Source organism: Harmonia axyridis, chromosome 3, assembly GCF_914767665.1.
Source record: "Harmonia axyridis chromosome 3, icHarAxyr1.1, whole genome shotgun sequence".
In the NCBI taxonomy this organism is placed as follows: domain Eukaryota; kingdom Metazoa; phylum Arthropoda; class Insecta; order Coleoptera; family Coccinellidae; genus Harmonia; species Harmonia axyridis.
Window position 1 is genome coordinate 11875783 of NC_059503.1, and position 17493 is coordinate 11893275.

At 36.4% G+C, this 17493-nt stretch overlaps 1 protein-coding gene across 1 annotated transcript in view; it reads left to right on the top strand.

Annotated features, from left to right (window-relative positions):
• Window positions 1-17493, top strand: part of LOC123674462 (zinc finger protein 1) — a 524422-nt gene that overhangs the window by 143760 nt on the left and 363169 nt on the right. The window lies entirely within an intron of this gene.

Consider the following 17493-nt stretch of genomic DNA (forward strand, 5'->3'; position numbering starts at 1 on the left):
CATCTGAAACGTCTCATTGATGAATCCCAGGAGAGTGTTCCAGGGGATGCTGGGGAGGATCGACCGTATCGGCACCGTGTCTTCTTCTCTCTGCGTGCGATGGAAAAGTTGGATCGGTCCTCGTGGGCATTTTATCTTGGGACAGATCTGTGTAGTTGGTGGTGGAGATATATGGTTGATGATTTGCTATATTCTCAAAAATTCGAAGAAAAATTGATAGTTGCGAGACCTCAGATGTTGTCCTTCCAGAAATTTGGCTCTTTTTTCGGTATATTCAATTCAATTTATTCATCCAAAAATACATACATATCGAAATAGATACAAGAATACGCAGGTTTAGCAGTCTAAGCAAATAGCTTGTATACTGCCATAACCTACCATTACTCATGGTACTATTCTTCTTTCTCAAAAACAAAAGATTTTTTCCTATACTACAGAGAAAAAACAACAACAACAACAAAAAAACCAAGGAGGAGGAGAAACTGCTTTTATGATGAAAAAATCTTTTTATCAACGTAATTTTTTTCTCACACTATGTGTATTGAAATGAATGATATTCAAATTTCTGTCACCTTAAATGATCTTTCTAACCTCATCCAAATTTATAAATGTTCTCGTCTTCTCCACCAACACTGGCTCAATAATAGACATTCAACTACAAAATATAATTATAAAGTAAAACAAAAGGAAAAGTATTAATTATATAAATATGCGATTGGGAATCAAATAATTTGCCCCCCGACAAGCTATAATACAACATAAATACAAACTGTACTTTTAAGTTTCATGAAAAATAAACCAATATTGTTAATTACCCTCTGGGCAGAACACTCTGAGTAATATTATCGATAACCTCTTTTTTATTCACTGATATTATACCACTTTTGGTCTTTGCCTTTATGACACCGCCAATTGTCCAAACGTTTTTGTTTCCAAGTTTCATAGTAGCATACTTGAGCAATTCGATTCGTTTTTTCGTTAAATCCTCCTTCACTACAATATTTGTACCTAGGAATTGTTTACGGGAATATATAAATTGGTTACGATAAAATTCATCCGTGAATTTAATTAGTATGGGTCTTGTTTTGTTTTCAGTTTTTTTTCCTAGACGATGGCATGTTAATATTGCACGTTCTGCGATGTTTATATTCTTATCTATTCATATTGTAGTGATATTCTCTGTCGAATTCGAATTTTGTGTTTCAGGAACTCCAAAAATTATTACATTCGCCTTCCTATTCTCCTGTTGCAGCTGTTCCAATTTGGTTTCAGTTTCTTCCAGTTTCAATTTAATTTCCTCAGATGCACTCTGCATATTTTTCCTGATTTTCTCCAGAACTTTTTCTGTTAATTTCTCCAAATAACTATATAATACGGCCATAATAGTTTCTTTGACGACGTCCTTTATTTCAGCTCTAGTCTCTCTAGAAAGAACCATTTTTCTGTTTGTTTTCAAAAGTTTTTTCACAGATTTTTTAAACTTGAATTAAAACTTATCGGAGCGGTGAGATGTATACGTCTACTCGCTATGACACATATGCGAAGAATAATGAAATTCACAATTCACAAATCAATTTTCAAAGAACTCCCATAACGGTCTCGATGACAGATTTCAGAATCACCCCACCGCGCGAGCTCACAACCGATCAAAATCAACAAGGTTTTAATGATTCTGAGCAGTGTTTGAAGCTGTTTAAGTGCAATAAACCTGAATTTTTGCGTCGATATGAGACAATTGATGAAACATGACTCCATCATTTCACTCCGGAGTCTAATCGACAGTCAGCTGAGTGGACTACACACGATGAACCGAATCCAAAGCGTGGAAAATCACAACAGTCAGCTGGCAATGTTATTGCATCAGTATTCTGGGATGCGCAAGGTATAATATTCATTAATTAACTATGGCTTCTCAGGCAGTTAAAACAGGTTTCAAAAATGTGAAACCAATTCTATCGGTCGATAAAGATGAAGCTAAAAAGAGAGTTTTGAATTTATATAGAGCTTGGTACAGACAACTTCCATATATAGTAAAAAGATTCGATTTTCCAAAAACTGAAGAGCATTGTCGTATAAAGCTGCGATCAGAATTCATGAAACACAAAGATGTTAAAGATATACGGATAGTGGATATGTTGGTTATAAAGGGACAAATGGAACTGAAAGAAACTGTGAATATTTAGAAGCAAAAAGGCCACATTAGGGCATATTTTCAAGATACGATTGAACCAAAGCCAAAAGATTTCTTGTCAAAGTTTTTATCTTGAAAACTTTTTGTGAATTCACTAGAAAAAAGTTTGAAGTAGAATAAATTACCTCCAAAAGGGCCAGATCATCAACAGCGATTATTACATAGTGTTATTGGATCGTCTAAAGGAATAAAATCGTTGAAAAACGGCCCCATTTGAAGAAAAAAAGGAGCTGTTTCATCAAGACAATGCGACATGTCACAAATAAATGAAAACAATGGCAAAATTGCATCAATTGAGAATCGAATTGCTTCTGCATCCACCGTATTCGCCAGATCTGGCCCCCAGCGACTCTTTCCTGTTCTCAGACCTCAAAAGAATGCTCGCTGGAAAGAAATTTAGCGCCAATGAAGAAGTAATGATAGTAATGTATTTTACTATGATAGACCGGGGACTTCTAAATTTGCCTGTTAGATATCGACAATATCAAGACGTATCTCTGCCAATACCGCATACGATTACCTAGCGTATAATTATCGATCGATATTCCATCTCAAGTCTCCCCACTTTCAATTCCCCTCCACCCAGAAAAAACGTCACCGTCGTCAAGCCACACTCAGTCCACAATCCATCACAAGGATATTAATTATTCGCATACCTACCTGATGACGTGGACACGTCCTCACAATACGGAACGGAGTGACTTGGGGCCCGAAGTTAGACGCAATAATAGAGTCGCTAATGTAACGAAAGGAGCCCAGACAATGGCCGGAACCCCGATTTTCTTGAACGGGACCGTTTTCCATCTCCTTCTCCGGCTGGCGTTCCATCAGGTGATCCCACGTGAAACTCGGTTTAATTAGTTCACTGTCTTGCCAGGGTAAAGTAGCTGTCACTGGCCGATGAGATTCTCTATCAAGCTGACAGCTCTCCGTACCTCGGGATGACGTTCCGCTGCTTCCAGGTCCCTTTCCAATTTACTAACTACCTATTGAACTCGAAAACTCTATTTTGAACTAGTTTCCGTGGTAATGAGGATTCTTGATTACCTCCTCGATTTTGACGGAGGACCGGCGCGGGTGTACGAAGATTGTCCTGGTCTGTGAGGGAAGTTGTGTTGGGTGTTTTTGATTTTGGTTGTCGGAAGGATGATCAATTCTGTGATAGGTGAGTATTCGTATCGGTGAATTTAAGTATGGAATATGTCGAAAGTTAAGTTTATATCATAGTTTTCTATCAGTAAAAGTATTAGCAGCATTTGGATAGGGTTCGAAAATTATTTTTCGTAAAAGGTAATTTCGACAACAATGTTTCTCATCTTCGAAAACTAAAATTTAAAATATATATGGTGAATTGGATGTACAATCTGATTCTTCCGATTGTTAAAATTTCTATTTGAAAAATTGTGATTTTAAAGTTCTGGGCACTAAGTTTGCCAATCTGGACCCTTATTTAGCCAAATTGCAATGGAAAACAGAAGAAGGCCTGAATGTGATTGAAAAAAATAGACGAAGATTATTTGATATTAAAAGATCATACAGTGTATTGAAGTAATTTCGATTCACTTGAAAACACAGTTAAGTGTAACTAGCATCCTCTATCATCAATGCTAAATTAGAGTCATTATTGAAAATGCTCATGCTAAAAAACCTGCCATTGCCAATTTTTTAATGGAAATTGTGGAAAAATTGAAAATAATTGCTAAAATTGAAATGCAGGCCTTGTTTCTCGGAAAATATCGATATTTTTAAAGGTTCTTCCAATAAGAGATTTCTTTTTGATATTCAAAAGAGGTGTATATATTTATTTCGTTTTAAAAATGGAGGTATGTCATTACGGATGGAAAACATAATCAGCCAAATGGCCACCACGACTATGGTTGCAGCACCACATTCTTTTCAATATACATATTTTCCATGATCAATTCGTACATTTTCCGTTGTATGTCTTCGATAACTTCACGAATTTCGTCTTGAAGGTCTTCAATCGATATTGAAGCATTGGCGTAGACGTGGCTCCAAAGAAAAAAGTCTGAAGGTGTTCAATAACAAGATATTAGTGGCCAATTGAAAGCAAATAAACTTTATTATTATTATTGATTGTGATCACCTCTTCGAAAAATAACACGAACAAGAAACTTTTCTTGCAAAATTACGATTGTTTCATTACAAGTGTAACAAGTAGCGCATTCTTGTTGAAAAAAAAACGCCGTTCAGCCATAACAATCATTAATCATAGCTTAATTCGACGAGGAATCGACAAACCTGGGTTTTCGTCAACACTACAGGCTGCAGAAGGAATAATTTCAGTTGTTTCTGAACGAAGCACTCAGTTTCGATTCGTCACATCACTAACTTGACCGAATAGCCAGAATTTTTATTCCAGTTTCACTATTGCCGGGCGAGAAGGTGCTTCACGTCGACCAAAAAATGTAATTGTGCGTAATATTCACCATTCTAGTGATGAATTTCATCAATTCCGATTCGTTATTGAAGCGTATTTATTTTTTATCTTCAGTAATGTTGTCAAATTACTTGTCAAATGTCAAAAGATCACAGCTGCACAGATAGCACAGATATTTAGAAGAAGGAAATAGAAACCTTGTATGAAACTATCTGTATTTAACTAATGGAATTCAATCTTTTTTCTCACATTAGATATCTACAATATCAAGACGTATCTTTGCCAATGCGTTGTTTAAGCGTGTTTATTTTCATTTTTAGAGATTATCTATTTTTGACTTGTCAAATATCGAAATAATTCAACTGCACAGATAGCGGGCAATTCAAAATGAAACCTCCTGTTGGAAAACCTTGTACAATATTTTCACAGAAGAGTCCTACATTTCATTTTTTCAGAATTATAAATTTTCAATATTTCCTTATGGTGCCAACTGAATATCACTGTGGAGAACTGCATATTCTGAAAGAGTCTGTGGAAGAGTTGGTCTACTTTACCGTGATGTTGTCTGATGCAGGTGTGAGTCCTGAAGGAAAATATATCGCTCTAATTTCATAAATCCTTTGGTTTCACCGATTTGAATTTTTTTTTTAAGATAGAAGCAAACAATAAACTGAAGTGAAAATTTTTCCGTTCCTTCTAAAGCAATTTTCGTGGACAGTATTGTGTGATAATATTAGGAAATTTTTTGCAGCGTTTCAAATCATTCACACTAATTCATGTCGCAATTCAAAACCTCGGTTATAATTAACTCCCAACCCCGAATCCGAAAATCACCTCAACTATCCCCTCCTTTCTCCCTAACAACCCCTCAGCATCCACCAAAACAGTCGTTCCATCTCACAAAAACAATCCGAGAACGTCCTCAATTCCACCACCCCCTCCAATCCCCGGTGTAGCCTTGTAAGTAACTTAGCTACCCGCCGAGCGTGAAGAAAAAGAAAACTGGCCTAATATGATGGCGGAAATTACAGACCGTAACAGAACTGTGCGGACGCAAAGGGATTACCCCTGCGTGGCGGAGAGGGAGCCCCGTGGCTCGAGTTAACCTGCTGCCCTCAGATAAGACAGTGGCTCGGTGCGGGCCCCCGATAGGCCATAGGTAATGAGCAGGCCAGCCGACCGTGAAAAACGACGTCGCAGATAGATAGCCGCCGCTGGAAAAACTGTTGGAACGCCCGAACAGCTGCGTTAATGAATTTACTCCTTGAAACTATGGACATCGGGAAAAGTTATAACGAGGTTATACGGGAGGTGAGGCAGGCTTTGGTGAGTCTTCTCCGTCTTGGGGTGATTTCGTGTGTTAAATTGGAGGAAGGGTATATACGCAGGTGTGGGTGGTTGAAACGTGAGGGTTGATGAAGTGAAAAAAAAATCGGAGGAAAGCACTGACTCTGGTGGTAGAATAGGAACTATTTGGAATTGTAATGATGGCAACACTGTGTACTATTCTTTGACGTTTCTTATGTCATTTGTGTTCAGTAGGTTATGCTGTTTTGACGTTTCGAAATTGTTTTATCAAAATCAGTGCTCATTTGTAAATACTGAGAGAAATTTAAGGAGAATTCATGGACGTCGTTATTAACATAATCGACTCACTATTAACAACTTTCATAAAGAAAGTTAGATGTGAATTCTTGATACAATGGTAGGTACCTCTATGATAAAGAAAGCACGTATCCAAAAAAATATCGATCTGGTAGCAGTAAGTGTAAGAGAAAATACAAATTTTTCGGTTCCACGTCGTTCTCAACAATTGGCTCGTTCTCAAACAACAACTTGAATAGTTTCAAAGAATTCTTACAAAAGTCAACCGGTTGAAGAAATGATGCCATTAGACCACATTCAACATCGTTTATTTCATAAATCGAAGTTTATGCTCATAATCCAATAACAAAAAAGCTGTAAAGAATCAAAATGATGTTTTATCATTTCACCAAAACCTTTTCTTTCAGATATATCTTTTTGATATTCACTTTTTTGTCTAGAGATACAATTTCAACTAACAGAATATCGGAACCAAAAAAAAAAAAGACAAAAAAAGTATATATGAAAAAGATATATTTATATTTAATTTCCTTTGTCGAGTAGAGTCTTCTGATCTTTATAATTTGAAGTTATCAATTCAATATTTTTCAGAGTCACCATCAACCCAATAAGAAAACTGATTTCACTAAAATTGTTAATTCAATTTTAAATGATGATTTGCATATCTATTTCACAGAATAGTAATAGCAACTATATAATTCATCTCCTGAGATTGCTACCTCTGTTAATATGTTGATTTGGTTATTCAACTCATCAGATGTGTACTCAATTGTACAGTTCTGAATCATTCATTCTTTTTTCAGTTAGTTATGATTTTTTGTCAGTTAAAATTGTATTTCTAGACAAAACAAAAAGTAAATAACAAAAATATTAACGGATAATGAAGGTTTTGGCACAATTATGTCATAATTTTGATAATTATATCAGATTGCCTTCATCAAGAGACTCATTTGAACTTTTAAAAAATTTATCAATAAAACACAACAATTTACGTACTATTATGGTTATCAAAAATTGAGTTGGCAGATTGCAGTACGTACGGAGAAGTCATGGTGGTCAGTTGAATTATGTTTTTTCCATACATACTGACATAACCTAACCTATCAAACAAACAAAAATTGTGTCTTAATGGTTGATTTATATGTTGTTTTTTTCATTTCGAATTATATTACCGCTATTGAAAAATTCATTATGAGATTTATAATGATGTTATTGTTGTGGGTTAGTTCATCAAGATGAGTGATTCTGATTATACTATTCGTCGTAATTTTGGCATTAAAATTCCAGTGTTCAATTCAAAGATTAAGGAGTTGGAAAAGCTCTGATATGAAAACAGAAGCTCATGGAATTTGATTTTCTATGCGCTAAATGTGCAGACTGGAGACCTCTGTAGGTATTCACAGTCTGAGCTTGTTTGTTGAAATTTCTTTTTCCTCTTCTTTTATTTTTCTTTGTTCCGAAATTTTGACACGCGACTATTCTAGCCTACTACTAGAGGTATGGCACTAGTGGTACGTATCACTACAACAAGTTTTCATTCGACGTCACCAGAATGAAATACCACCCAAAGCCAATCTGGTTTAACCATCAAGAACGAAAACAATTTGATCGAACTCAGTGCTCTCAAAACTTCTGCCCACTCCCTCCAAGACCGATTAACAGGAACACAGAAATTCCAATGCTTGTTCGATATCCTCCCTTAATACTGCCACTTTCTGCTGACTATAAAGAGGTAAATAAGGTAAGGATAACACGTCTAAGCCGAGATTACGACATTGATTCAGGGCAAAGTTTCCTGCCGGATTAAACTTAAACGATCGAGGAGACGCACGGTCCACTCTAATCCTTAATCTATTCTAAAGCACCGTAGGAGTATTTCTCAATTCCGTCGCGCGACTTTCCAATGGGAGGTCGGAAGATGTCGCTGTGATCTTCGGCATTTAGTTCAGGTCGAGTTTCTCCCCTTAAACCTGGCATTATCAAATCCCGGGCTGGCCCGAATAAGCCGTTTAACCTGCGCCAACATAACTTTGCAATCTCGACAGCGGTCGAATGAATTACCACTGTCCACCACTCTTCGACGCAATTCCGATGGTCTGCCGGTTTCGACTTGCCCACTTCTATTCTCTTCAGGTTTTATTCAATCGTTCTGGAGGACGCCAAGAAAGTGGAGTTGGAATGTTGATGCGATGGTGCTTTTGTCGATATTAGGGATTCGAATAGAGGTTTTTTGGAAGGTAGAGGACGTTCTTGGAGAAGTCGATTACTTTCTGGAAATAATATATTCACATTAAGAAATGAAAGTACACTGTTCAGTTGAAGAAAACAATAGGAACATCACTGGGTATAAAAAGTATGGAAAACCATAAATAAGCATGTGAGATGATACCTGCATCATAGGTGACTGGGTTTTAACGAAAAGTAGTCGAATGAAATCATCATATCAGTCAGACGATAAACTATTACATTGTGAGTATAGCAAGGGGAAGACCTAATAATGTACAGGGTGGGCAAATAAGCGAGGTAAGCGACTATATCTCAGGATCCACTCATCGTAGAGACTTGCGATAAAAAGTTTAGCCACTTAAATGTACAAGAAAACACACTGGAAATTGTTTTGAAGTTCAAACCTCTACCGCTAGGGGGCGTAATAGCTACCGTTGAGTAGAAAAATGAATTTTACTCGTAAATGTTTCATATGAAGTTGAAGAAAAAATATCATCACTGTAATCCTTGGAAAATTCTCTATCCTTTTAAATTATCACTTTCGATTTCACGACATCAAATAAGGGTTGGTGAAAGGAAGAAATCTGACTGATTGAAATGCCTGTAACTTCAGTTTGGCTCAACATTTTTGAGCAAATCAGATCTTGTCTGATAGATAATATCTTTTTGATTGAGGACAAAATATACTCATGATAAATTTGTTTTTGCTGCTTTCGATAGGGGGCGCTAAGTCAGAAGTTCATTGTTTTGTTCTTTTTACTCCGAAATTTCAAATGTAATGATAGGATTTTCTTAACAGAAACAAAAATTCCATCAAATTTGCATGAAAAAACCTGAAGGTCGCAAAGCTATAGTTTCAGGCGTTCTGAAGTTATGGCCGAAAGAAGATATTCCTCAACTGATGCACTGTGAAAAACTCGGCTGGTCGGCCAGGCCGTGTACCAATTATCGAAACAAGTGATAGTCCGATGAAGCAACGTCTGACGAATACGGCGGGTAGGGTAAGACTTCCCATTTCAACGTTTTCAAGTATGTCTTGACCACTTTCGTATTGTCATGCTGTAAAATCACTTTATCATGTCTATCGTTCTTTCGCGGCCGATTGTCTTCAAATGCTCGGCTCAAACGTATTAATTTCGTTCTATAACGATCGCCTGCGATTGTTTCAGTCGGTTTTAACAACTCTCAATGAACTACGCCGAGCTAGTCTCACCAAATACTGAGCATGACCTTGGAACCGTGAATATTCGGTTTGGCCGTCGACGTGGAAGCAAGGCCGTGATATTCCCATGATTTTCTGCGCTTGGGATTATCGTAACAAACCCGTTTTTCGTCTCCAGTCACAATGCGATGCAGAAATCCCTTTCGACTTTGACTTACAAGCAGCTGTTCACAAGCAAACAAACGCCGTTCAACATCTCTCGGTTTCAACTCGAACGGCACCCAATTCCTTGTTTCCTATCATTCCCATGACTTTCAGCCATTTTGAAATGGCTTGTTGTGTCACTACCAATGATCCTACCAATTCATATTACGTTTGACACGAGTTTTGATCGAGTAGTGCCCCGAATTCTGCATCTTGCTAGTCTCCGAGGTCAAAATCACCGTTGAAAAGCGTTGAAAGCACTCTCGGCTCGTTCTTCCACTAATAGAGGCCTCACCATAGAAAATTGAGAGCATTCTATGTGCCTCAGCCGCAGATTTCTCCATATTAAAACGAAAAATTAAAACCTCCCGCAAATGATGAGAATTTGGCTCGAAAACTGACTTGTTTAATCAAGAATAAGAGACAAATCGACTAATATTCCGATGGTGTTATGTTCACAACCTTCAAACTTTTTGTATAACATCTACGATCTATTTTTCGACTTCCACTTATCGCTACAGCTATCTATTGCAAAATGGCGGAAGCAATGTTGTACACCTCAGAGGAAAGAAAAGATAGAGGTGCCCTTAGAAGTAAATAGCGTTGTATTGTAATCACTAGAGGGGCGGAAAACATTTCAGTGGTGTAGTCAATGGTTCTCTTACTGTCTCTTATTAAGTTTTCGGTGCTGAAATGTTTGGAACAAACATATGCATATTTGGGCAAATTGTTCATTTGCAATATTAATACGTGGCACCATATTTTGCTAAATCCTCTATTTGAAGGAAACCTACAAATGTTAGCATTGAATTAAGTTTTCGATATCTCACAAATACTACGCCATAGACGAGATATATTCTACGCCTATGGACTCAAAACGTGAACTTACCGATGATAGGTTAGGTTTTCATTTCCGATGTTTTACACACTATACATGTTTTTCGAGTATTTACCATGATTAATATTAACAATATGTAACTTAAAATTCACAAACTTGTATGAAATAACGCCGATTACAAACGTGAAATTAAAATGAACAGATAACCCTTAACGCACCTCTAGTTTACACGTGTAACAACAACAACAGAACCGTGTTGCCAAATCCTCAGAATATTCGCAAAACATCTATGTCACAGAACGGAGAAAAGATTACTTCTTCCTCAGAATGGCAACGCAGTACATTATAAGTGTTTGTAAACAAAAATGTTATAGCGATGTCAAGAAATGCTATAAGGCATCTTTTCTTTCCTCTGAGTTGTACACCTAACATACATTTTTATGGTCTCAGCAAAAATTCTCCTGCATTCAAAGTTATTTCATTCAAACCAACATGCTCCCAAACATCGACTCCTCTCATACCAAGTCGAACGGTAGCAAATCAGGGGTGGGAGCCCTTCCCACACCCTCAGCGCCAATTGTTGATAGTAACGGGGAAATTCACGAAACTTCCCACTAGCACCTTTCGATATTGAATCTAATCGCGATCTGATCGAGTATAATTTTCAGCTTCCGACTTATTTTCCCCCTACCCGAAGGCGTCCAATCTGATTTATTCAGATCGCTGTTTAAACAGTTTGTTCCTCCCGTGTATTATACTTGGCTGTGCAAACGTAATTTTCGGGGAAGAAGGCCCGGCTCACTTCATCAAACAGAATGATAATTCGAAGATTTCCAATTGCCTAATATGCCTGCCAGATAATAATCAGAGCGCGTCTGCTGTCGGCTTTTCTATCTGTCGACTACTGAAGGATTCCTTCAGATGCTGTTTGTTTTATTTTGGATTATTGTACGGAAAAGGCGGGTTCTTTTGTATTGTGAAGGCGGTAAGTAACGTTGTATGATTGAGAATGAAAATATAATGCGGCGGCTGTTTGAACTTTGAACATATCGAGGATAATACAGCGTTTTCCAAAAAGAGGTTTAATTTTGGATAGCCCTCTAGATGGAGGACTATTCAAAATGTCATCTGTCACTTTTGAAGCTGTTATATTTTGATATTTGACAAGTAACAACTACGCCAATACTTAAAACGGAACAATACACACCAACAACCCACTGATCTTGTTAAAATACACTAAAAATGGGTGAATTTTGTGATTACAGTGAGCGAAACTTCAGGTAAAAAATGACTGGAGCATGGCTACAAAGATCGAAGTTTTCCAATTCTATTGATATGTCAGGACATAATTTTGAGAATTCATTTACATTGAGATTTGAACAATCTCTTTAGTTATATCATTGCAAAACATGGGATTTCTGCACAATTGAAAAAAAAAATCACTTTGTCCCATACTTTTCTCAATCTTGAATATTTGAGTTTCAAAATATGCAGGATGTCTTCATTGATGTAAAAATAACTGACTTCTGTTCGTGAAGTTCTACAATTATTTAGATACAGTACCTAATTTAAGGTTTGTTATATGAAAGGCATGAAGTCCAAAGGATAATTTGTTGGGAGATGTCATGCTGTTTTATTCGGTCTACAAGTTCAGAGTGACCGCTGAACACAGCTTCCCTCTCGTGATATCCTCTCGTTGTCTACAGAACCGTGCTCGTGCTATTTCGAAGACAAATTGTAAGATTGTTCAGAATTTCACAAGTATTATCAAATTTCAAACATGATTATAGTATTATTTCTCTCTAAATGAGTGTTTTAAAGGTCAAATTGACTTTTGAATAAGAAAAACTCCAAAAATTCACTCAACAGAATCATAAAATACAAATCTTCTGTTGCCATGGTTGTACTATTTCCCCCTAAAATTTTCAACTCCTAGATTCTTGGAGATATGAAATCTCAAATATTATAACAGTAAGAATAATATTATATCAGTATGAACCTGTATACAGAGTGAGTTTTTCGTTTGAATTTTCATTTCGAAAAGGAATCTCACGAATTTTATTGATTTTGGTGTGCAAGGATCTTATGATATGGTCGATATTATGACGATATTTGCTTTGTTTTGAGTGATTGGAAGGTAGTGACCCATTTTAAAAAAGAATCTGAATCTGAATGGAGAGCTTGGAACCCACCATGAAAATTATAAATTGGACAAGTATTCACCAAGGGGTCAATAGTTTCTTCTACACCGCACTCACATAGTGGGCTTTCAATAGTATGCCATTTGAAGAGCATAATATTGCAAGGACCCTGATCAGTCCTAAGTTGATTTAAAATACACCAAATTTTCCTAGGAAGAATGCCTAGAACTTTCTCAGAAGGATCAATGATTAGACGGAATAACAGTATTCAACAGTAGAAAAAACAAGGCCAAAGCAGCTGTACGAAGAGTGCTGGCATCAGCACCTCATGAAGAACCAGCTAATTTTTGAAGAACTTCAATTTCATACGCAAATTTCCAAACGGGATCTTGAAATTCAGAAAATAATAAAGTTACTCCAAGATATTTAGAAATAAAATTATGATTCAATACGGAATTATTGTATACTTTCAATTCTCTATATTTCCTTCAATTATTCTAATGAAAACAGAAAACTTTTGTTTTGTTTGGATCAGGGCATAAATGCGACTCAAGAAAATAATTTTCTTAAATTTGTAACTCTTCATTTGAACTATTTTTAATAATTTCCGAAATCAGAATGACGAAACATAAGACCAAAATCATCGGCATATACGAATTTCTCAGATAAAGTAACAGGGATGTCACACTAGTATAAATTGAAAAGAATGGGGCACCAAAAAGATCCCTGTGGAAGTCCATAATTCAACGTTTCAAAACTATACCTTTATCACCAACAAAAACAAGCAAAAACCGTCTTCTGCAGGATTACATATTCTCAATCAAACGATTCATTTTTCTACAAATCAAATGATCGTGAAGTTTATGAATCAAACCATCTTTTCACACTGAACCATAAGCAGCAGATAAATCCACGAAGGCAGTTCCTGTTTTCATATTATAATTGAAACCTGATTCACTGAAAGTAGTTAGACATAAAACCTTATCAGAATAATAACTATTTTTTCTGAAACTTCCCTGGCAATTCTGAGGAGCATAATAATTATGATTCAAGACGAAATTATTGAATGTAACTCCAAATAATTGTTTCTAATATCAAACAACATGCCACAAAAACTAATCACGTTCAAAATCCCAAACGCTTACGTCACCAACCAAAACGTACTTACCTCTCCAATTTCTCGAAAAAAAACCTGCAAACGAACAAACCCAGCAGGATCCCGGCTCTGCTCGTCTTCCATCCCGAAACTCAATAATACCCGGCAGCAGGTGCAAAGGAGAGGTGTCAGCGGCAAGGGTCGCATACCCTTACCTAATAAATGAGGTAATTTCCACACTCCTGAGTCCTGCCGCAAGGCGTCACTGCCGCTCCCGGCCTCGCTTATTAGAAGTTGTACCTGATGTTCGAACACCGCCGTCCTGCCCCGTGTTGCCACATCCGAATGCAAATTGTTCATTTCATGACGAATTAAACATGTTTCGGATTGGGAACGGCTCAATCCGGCCGAGTGTTTGGCGCCATCGATCACCTGGTCTCCAAGGCGTGTGTTTCGGTCCCTTTGATCTATGCATGCCGATTGCTGAGCGATTTTCGAATCGGTGATTTGATTCGGGTTTTCGATTGGTTATGGAGTGGTCTCTGGAGGTTGAAGGTGGAAGTTTTAATTGGACGTTTTATGTATGCTTGTTCTAGGTAACAAGTTTCCAGTTTTCATTTTCTTTTAATAATAATAATTTTAATAATAATAATAATTTAAATAATCAAGAAAAATATAGAAAATTGAAAGAAACGTCTTGAATCATAATTACACCTATTATTGAATCAGGTTTCAATAATAAGTTGGAAACAGGAGCTGCCTTCGTGGATTTCTCTGCAGCTTACGATACGGTGTGGAAGGATGGTCTGATTAAAAAACTACATAATCATTTGAACTGCGAAAAAATTATTCGTTTGATCGAAAACATGTTCTGTGGTAGAGGAGACTTCGTGTTTTTGTTGATGACAGAAGTAGTAGTTTTAAAACGTTGAATAATGGACGGTTTTGTCTCCCATACTTTTCAGTTTATGAGGGGTGTTTTTTTTTCGAGGTATATAACTTTAAGTTGGCATTACTGTTCGAGATGGTGACCGATTTAACAGCTGTCAAGTGATTTATTCTACGTTTGGTTTGGCAATTTATCATGAATAGATTCACGCCTGAACAACGCTTGGAAATAGTGCAATTTTATTTCGAAAATAATGGTTCTGTGCGGAATACGTATCACGCACTACGTCCATTTTATAAAGCGCACTTCTGGTTGAATGTCTACGTCAACAAACAAAACTGCCACATTTGGAGTGAAGCTAATCCTCAAGTGTATGTCAAAACATCGTTACATCCAGAAAAACTGACTGTTTGGTGCGCTTTATGGGCTGGTGGAATCATTGGTCCGTACTTCTTCAAAAACGATGATGGCCAGAACGTTACAGTCAATGGTGATCGGTATAGAGCCATGATTACTAACTTTTTCATTGCTGAATTGAACAACCATGATGTCCAGGAGCTGTGGTTCCAACAAGAAAGACACGTTTGGTGACCGCCTAATTTCACGTTTTGGACCTGTGAATTGGCCTCCAAGATCTTGTGATTTAACACCGCTAGACTACTTTCTGTGGGGATATGTAAAGTCATTGGTCTAGGCGGATAAGACACAAACCCTTGACCATTTGGAAGACAACATTCGCCGTGTTATTGCCGATGTACGGCCACAAATGTTGGAAAAAGTCATCGAAAATTGGACGTCCAGATTGGACTGCAACATATTTAAAATGTAATGCCACAAGATTATGTTGCGGATAAATAAAATTCATGTCAATCGAATAATCCATCGTTGTTTTATTGCAATTTTAAGTTCTATAGCTCTGAAAAAAACACCCTTCACTTGTGTGACATTCTTATTACCTAATCTGAGACATTCATCTATGCCGATGATATTGTTCTTTTGTTTCGTCATTCTAATTTCGGAATTATTGAAACTACTTTGAATGAAGATCTAATAATTATTGAAAGATATTTTTTTGAGTGTCGCTTATACCCTAGTCCAAATAAAACAGGAGTATCCAGTTTTCATTTGAATAATCAACAAAAATATAGAAAATTCAGGGGAACTTACAATACTTCCGTCTTGAATCATATTTATACTCCCAAATATCTTGGAGGTGTTGAACTTGATTCTTCTTCGGATTTCAAGGTTCACTTGAAAAATTTACGTTTGAAATTGAAGTCAAGGAATGATATTCTTCAAAAATTATCTGATTCTTTATGGTGTGCTGATACCAGCACGCTTCGTACCTTGGTTATTTCTGCTTCAGAATACTGTTGTTCTGGTTGGTTCAACAGTGCTCATGTTCATAAAATTGATGCACACCTCAACGTTTCTATGAGAATTTTATGTAGAACCATTAGATCTACACCTTTTTATTGGTTACCACTGCTATCACGTACACTTCCGCCGCATATTCGTAGACAGGTTTCAATCAAGGAATCTTGAGAAAAATTTTATTTCTACCTGAACTTATTTCCAATTATATCTTACCTACCAGATACTAGAACTGCCAGATTAAAGTCACGTAAAACATTATAAATTAATACTTTCCTTCAATGTTATGAAAGTGACAAGGAAATTTGGCATTCGGAATGGAGTTCTTGTAATGTCTTCAACAAAAGTCTAATCGTTGATCCTTCAGAGAAAGTCCTAGGTTTCAATCTTCCTAGGAAAATTTGGTGTATTTTAGATCGACTTAGAACTGGTCATGTATGCTCTTCAAATGCCATTCTATTGAAAGCCTACTATGTGAATGTGGTGTAGAAAAAACTATTGACTACTTGGTGAAATCTTGTCCGATTTATAAATTTCATGGTGGTTTTCAAGTCATCCATTCAGTTTCAGATTTTTTTCAAGGATGAGTCACAAATCAATATAATAGAAGCTAACATTTATTATTCCATTCTGGTTATTTTCTTTTCTGTTTTCAGATTTAATCATAAAGTCGTCAACCATTGGTGAACTGAAAGTTGAAAATTTCAAATAATGTCACAGGTTCAATGTAACTATTATACACAAATCCTGTGAGTCTTTATGTCTCGAAGTGTATGAAATAAAAAACTATCAAGAGTTTGGAATTAAGGTTAACCTCGATGTCTAAGAACCATATCAACATGATAACAGTCTCCAATTGAAAGTGTAGGGGTATGTTTCTCGAATAGAGTTCTACTTATCTATATTTCTGATTTATGTGATATAAATTATATGGAATGTAACTTGCCGTAAAAATTAATTTTCAATCTTCGACTCCATTTCTTATCTCAACAGCGGTATCTGTTATCGTATTGGGGATTATATTAAATCGAAAGAGATACTGATAATGGGACACTACTTAATTGTGAAAGGATATGGTCCACAATATTCCTGAAAAATCTTATTGAGTAATACAATTCTGTATTTAAAAAAACTATAATAATGTAATATTTGAAGCTTCGATGAAGAAAAAATGATGGATCCCATTGAAAATGAAATTGTATGACCCTTGAATAGTAGGTAAAGGTTTTTTTGGTATAACTGAGTAATTTTGTCTCTCATTGACAAGTCGAAGTTATAGAATGTTGGATTAAACCTCTCAGTTAAAGTGAGATGATAGAATACATTCACATAAAATTCTTCTTAAGACGAATCATCGATACTTGTC